Below are 6570 nucleotides of genomic sequence, written 5' to 3' on the forward strand. Positions count from 1 at the left end.
TCCCTGGTGGTCCAGTGGTTAAGACTCTGCACTTCCACTGCAGGGGGCGTGGGTTCGATCCCCGGTCAGGGAAACTAAGATCCCGCATGCCGCGCAGCGTGGCCAAAGAAATAAATAAATAAACAATAAAGATAAACAAAACTGACAAACCATTAGGTAGACTAACTGAGAAAAAGAGAGGAAAGACTCAGATAAATAAAATCAGAAATGAAAGGAGTTATTAAAATCAATAACACAAAATACAAAAGATCATAAGAGTCTACTATGAAAAATTACATACCAACAAACTAGATAACCTAGAACAAATGGATAAATTCCTGGAAAAAGATACAATCTATCAAGATTCATGACAACCAATCAAGAATCATGAAGAAGTAGAAGATCTGAACAGACCAATAATAAGTAAGAATATTCAATCAGTAATCAAAAACCTCCCAAGAAAGAAAAGGCCAGAAACACATGGTTTCCCTGTAAATTTTACCAAGCACTTAGAGAAGAATTAATGCCAATCCTTCTCATACTCTTCCAAAATTTGAAGAGTAGGGAACCCACCCAAACTCATTTTACAAAACCAGCATTACCCTGATACTAAAGCCAGTATGGAGGTTGCTCAAAATATTAAATGTAGAACTGCCATAATGATTCAGCAATCCCACTTTTGGGTAGATATACAAAGGAAATAAAAACAGCATATTGAAGAGATATCTGCACCTCATGTTTATTAGAGCATTACTCACAATAGCCAAAATATGGAAACAACTTAAGTGTCCATCAATGGATAAATGGATAAACAAGATGTGGTATATGTATACAATGGAATACATTGGAATACAATGGAATACAGCTCCAAAGTCATATACAATTTTCAGATCTAACAAAGAATATAAAAACTATGGAGAAGAGGGAAAAAAAGTATTGTGGGAAAATATCTTTGTCTTTTACTTAGAAAAATATCTACTCAGTAAGGCAGATGTGCTCTGTAATAACTGTAGGAGCTGTTAGCAGCTACAGTGTTTGGAAAATTATGGAAAAGGAGGAAATCTTGCTATTTTTAACAACATGGATGGACCCATTATGCCAAGTGAGATAAGTCAGACAAAGACAAATACTGCATGATCTTACTTATATAGGCATGCCTCGTTTTACTGCATTTAGCTTTATTGCACTTTGCAGATACTGAGTTTTTTACAAATTGAAGTTTTGTTGCAATCCTGTGTTGAGCAAGTCTATCAGTGCCATTTTTTTCCAAGAGCATTTGCTCACTTCATGTCTCTGTTTCACATTTGGTAATTCTTGTGATATTTCAAACCTTTTCATTATTATTGTATTTTGTTATGGTGACCTATGATCAATTATATCTGATCATAGTATTGTAAAAACATTACAACTTGCTGAAGGCCCAGATGATGGTTAGCATTTTTAGTAATAAAGGATTATTTAATTAAGGTATGTACATGTTTTTAAAGACATAATACCATAGCACGTTTAATAGACTGTAGTACCGTGTAGACATAACTTTCATATCTTTTGGGAAACCAAAAATCTGTGTGACTTGCTTTATTGCAGTGGTCTGGAACCAAACCTGCAATATCTCTGAGGTATGCTGTATGTGAAATCTAAAAAAGCTAATTCATAGAAACAGAGTAGTATGGCTATTACAAGGGCTGGGAAGTGGGAGAAATGGGGAGATGGAGGTGATAGCCAAAGGGTACAAATTTGTGGTTAGAAGATAAATAAGTTCTGAAGATCTAATGCACAGTAGTGTGACAATAGTCAACAATCATGTATTATATGCTTTAAAGTTGCTAAGAGATTAGATCTTAAATGTTCTCACACAAAATGAAATTATAATTATGTCATGTGCTAGAGGTGTTAGCTAATGCTACAGTGGTAATCATATTGCAATATATAAAGGTATCAAATCAACATGTTGTACACCTTAAACTTACACAATGCTGTATGTCAATGATATCTCAATTAAAAAAAGATAAGAGTTAACAAAGTAAGAAATTTGACTGAATGTTAAAAGAAGAGAAGGTACTTTAGCTAGATAGATTTAGGAAAACTATTAAAAACAATTATTACATTATTTTAAAGATAGAGTACAATAGAAATAAAATGGTATTATTCTTTTAATCTTTATAGAATTATTGGATACTAACATTCATCCTAATACTAAACGATGTCACCAATATAAGACATATTTTTTAACTTTTAAAATATATTTGAGCCATGAGTTCTTTCAGGAAAAAAAAGCCCCATTCTCCATAACTTATGAGAAAGAATTAAGAGCAGAATATCAGCTTCCCATCTCAAATATTCCTGAGGGTGAAAAAGCTCCAAAGTCATATACAATTTTCAGATCTAACAAAGAATATAAAAACTATGGAGAAGAGGGAAAAAAAGTATTGTGGGAAAATATCTTTGTCTTTTACTTAGAAAAATATCTACTCAGTAAGGCAGATGTGCTCTGTAATAACTGTAGGAGCTGTTAGCAGCTACAGTGTTTGGAAAATTATGGTTCTTCACTGTCATGTTAGACTTTTAAATTTTCACTGCTATAGTCAATAAAAATTTTTTAGAGTTATTCTTTTATACTGGAAGTTTGATATTTGATATTCAGCAAAATATCAACTTTATGACAACCTTTGGCATTGGTACAAAGTATAAATATTATGTGTGTATATATACAGATATATATTCAAAACACTTCTAATATTATGGGAGCATAACACAGTAGGAACTTTTGTGAGAAAATTCCTTTGTGAGAAAGTTCCTTTTAGTGACACCATGGTCACTTAATGGCCTGCAGTATCAACCAAATTCTCAGTAGGCTTTGCTTACCACATTTCCTCTGAATTCTAACCCTTGTTCCTCTAAAATCCATGGGAATAGATTGGTCAGTTTACTTTGGTTTGAGCCTAAATGAATGCTTTAAAGTGACTCTTTAAAGAAACCCATTAAAAAATCCTCCCACTCTGGAAGTGTTTTGCCAAGACTAACTCAAAGCCACAAAAGATTTAGGGTTGGTTCCAAACTGGAACCTGTAAGAACTGTGTGGGCCTTTAACTCAGCAAAAACTCCATGTTTAACAGAAACTCAGAATATTAAACATCAGAGTATAAGGTAATTTTCCAGATCCCAAACATTTGGTATAAAGCCATGGAACTCTACGAGGGAATTCTCCAAGTGAAAGTCTTTCTTTTGAGTAAAATGAAAGGATCGCAGTGATCCCTGGAGAAGAGACAAGGTCTCGGACAGGGCAGAAATCTGACCCTGCCATGGAGTCATTTTGTGATCTGGGCCTAGCTACATAGTTTCCTCATGTTTACTCTGTTTCCTAATAAAGTAAGTGGTTATAATACCGACTAATAATTCTTCCATTAGCTATCTGTTCACATTAATAAAAAATTTATTGCTTTACTCTTTGTTAGTAACAGTAATAACCGTTCCTATACATTAGCAGTACCTGTAGCATGTGTGGGCGGCTGGTTTCTTATATACTAGCTCTATTCTGAGCATTACTCTGCTATACACTGTACAAAATATTTTATGGAGGCGTCAATAAATATTAGATATTATTATTGCTATTGTGAAAATTATCTTATTTAATCATTGCTTTATTAGTCTCATTTTTATAAGAAGCTATCGAGGCTTAGAAGACTTAAATACCATTGTCAAGTTAACACAACTATTAAAGTGGCAGAGCCAAATTTGTCTACTCCAAACCTATGCTCTTAACCACTACTACTCTGCCATTCTACAGATTGGAAATTCACCTTGAGCTCTGAAGTTTTAAGAAGCATTCGGGGGCACACTAATTCCTTGGCTTCAAAAGGCAAAAGAAACTCCTACTCTCTCAACCACTTTGAGGCTCATTTTTTCCCACTAAGCCTATGATCAAATGATCATGGCAGTAGACTAAGATTAAACTTCATTTTAAAACTGGAACAATAATCTGTACCCTCTACCTCACATGCACATTGTGAGGATATAATTGAATGATGTGTTTGAAAGAGCTCTGGAAACCATACAACAATTTCTTTACAAATGTATAAAACATCAATCAGTTGTATTGTCTCCACTCCTATCCTTGTTCTTTGCTGGGTACTGGGTTAAATGCATTATATACAAATGCTCCTTTAATCCTCATCACAATTTTGTGAAGTGGCATTATAATTCCATTTAAAAAATGAGGAAGCAGATTCAAAGTGTTTAACTTGGTCTGACTTGGATAGTCAGTAAGTGACTGAGCTGGAAATTTTACCCATTTATGTCTGGATCAGATGAGGTGGTATCAGTAACATAACTATATCTAGGTATCTAGATCTACCTACCTATAAATGTATATATACTATATACATGAACTTAATATTATCAACCCGATGTTTAGAGAGAAGCTGCTACTAGGAGATACTTTAGAACCCAAAAGCTGGCAGCTGACTGCATACATGGCTCAACAACGAGTCTTCCAAAGCAGGCAAAGCGGGCTAGTGGTTTCCCTGTGACTATTATATTGTGATTCTTGGAACACCTGTGTCAGGATACAGACTTCTTGATAAAAATGCAGATTCTTGACCCTTTCTTCAGACTTTTGAATTAGAATCTCTGGAGAGTATGGCCCATGAATACACACTTTTAATAAGCTCTACAAGTGATTTTATTTAAATTAGAGTTTGAGGTCCATTGCATAAAGGAATGGGCCCACCTGGCTCTACCCCTGGTTGTTTTTATATACAGAACTTTTTTCAAGTTCCTCTTCTAAATGGAGGAAAAATAACTTCTCTGGGACAATGATGTTTTTATTTCATAATATGAATTATGAAAGGTTACATTAATGTAGCTCTTGTGTGTAGCTCTTGTGTGTAGCTCAGCCAGGCTTTTATAAATATATTTTGTCCACATCCAGGCCATGAACTCCATTCTCATTTAAACATCAACTAAAAGAAAATGCATAATTTGTCGCAAGATTAATTTCCTCCAGGGGAGGAAACACTAGCTAGTCACATGTGAGGGTCACTTGCTTCTTAATAGCTCCTTCCTAAATAAATTACAAGATAAACCACCAGTTCTGAATGAACAATTAGGGAAGTTGTTAGAAGCAATGCCTTTCCCCTTGAGTTTTGTAAAAATTTCTGAAATCACTTCTAATCTACAAAAGGGAAAATTATTTTTCCTTAGGTGACTCACAGTATTTTATTCATATCAAAAAGAGATTATAGAGATTATTAGACCACTAATCCAACTCAATAAACTTTATTACTGAGTTTTTCCTAAAGAATATGGAAGTGATTCATTCCAAAATAGTCTCAGTGGGGTTGAATTTTCCTCTCTTGAAGTCTTACTTAAAATGTTTCACAAGGAAACCTCTGAATATTGTAGAAAATATTAGATTAATAATACATTTACTACTAGAAGCTATTTTGCTGAATAGTTAATAGGATTAGGATGTATTTTTAAATGTACCCAGGATTTATTTTAATCAGATATGGTAAGACATATAGACACAGAAATGACTTTCATGAAGGAAGAAGTTCATACCCACAGATCCCTAGAAACATGAAGCATACTTCTCCATCAGTGCCACCCAAGAAAGCACCAGAGTTGGAAAGCAGGCAGAGGAAGCAGAGGAAACTGTGTGCAAGAGCCTTTACTGTAGTTTCTGTGAAAAAGGCAAGGCAAAGCAGGATAAGCAGGCTTAGAATTGGCCAGTGTGAATAATTTCAGTGGACTCTGGGGTGTAGGGGCTGTCTCTAGTTGTCTTGGCACCTTACCTTCCTTGTGGTGATTAGGGCAGGATAGTGGCTTGCTCAGCATGTGATAGCCTAATAAAGGAGATGGCTAAAGGTATGGGCTCTGGATTTTATATGGCTTGCATATAAAAGGAGTACTCCAGGATGAATTGTCTGCTATCTCTAGGAATTAGCTAACCATAGGACGGGTAGTCCCTCTAGGGTCAATAAGGCCCCAAGGTGTCAAAGCATCAGAAAATAAAGAAAATAAAAATACATGACTAACATAGAAGTTCTTGTGCTACTGCTATAAAACAAGACAAATTCTTGTATTCATATATTAGATGTACTTGTAGCATATGTGGGTGGGTGGTTTTCTATATACTAACTCTATTCTTAGGTAATGTGTTAATGTACTACTACTTCTCCAGGAGTTATAGGGCACTTTTTAAAAACAATAGCTTTAAATTCTTCATAGACTGAGTATTATAGTGACATTTTAAATTTAGAGCAAGAAAAACGTCAAACTTTACAGCAACATTTGGCATCCAGGTCCATCTGTTCTGAAATTCTGTGTGTGACCAAAGAAGTAATAATTGGAGCAGCAAAGAATTGAATATCATGAGTTAAGGATGGAGAAGACCTGCTTGAGAAACTTGTAAATCTAAGGAATGGCTACGTCTCAACAGCTGCCACTACAGGCATGAAGGCGAGGGGAGGAGCTAAGATTGGGTTAGTTTCTTGATGAACGGGATACCTTCTCACACAGAGCTAATGCTATCTAAAGAATCTCTTGAGAAAAGTGGGACTTGGTAAAGGGCTCAGGCGTGGAGTATAT

General features: G+C 35.0%; 1 non-coding gene across 1 annotated transcript; it reads left to right on the forward strand.

The window, feature by feature from the left end:
- Window positions 1-73, forward strand: TRNAG-UCC (transfer RNA glycine (anticodon UCC)). Its single transcript has one exon. It is a non-coding gene; the product is annotated as a tRNA-Gly (tRNA).
- Window positions 74-6570: the final 6497 nt, after the last annotated feature.

The sequence above is a fragment of the Delphinus delphis genome, chromosome 9, assembly GCF_949987515.2.
Source record: "Delphinus delphis chromosome 9, mDelDel1.2, whole genome shotgun sequence".
NCBI lineage: Eukaryota > Metazoa > Chordata > Mammalia > Artiodactyla > Delphinidae > Delphinus > Delphinus delphis.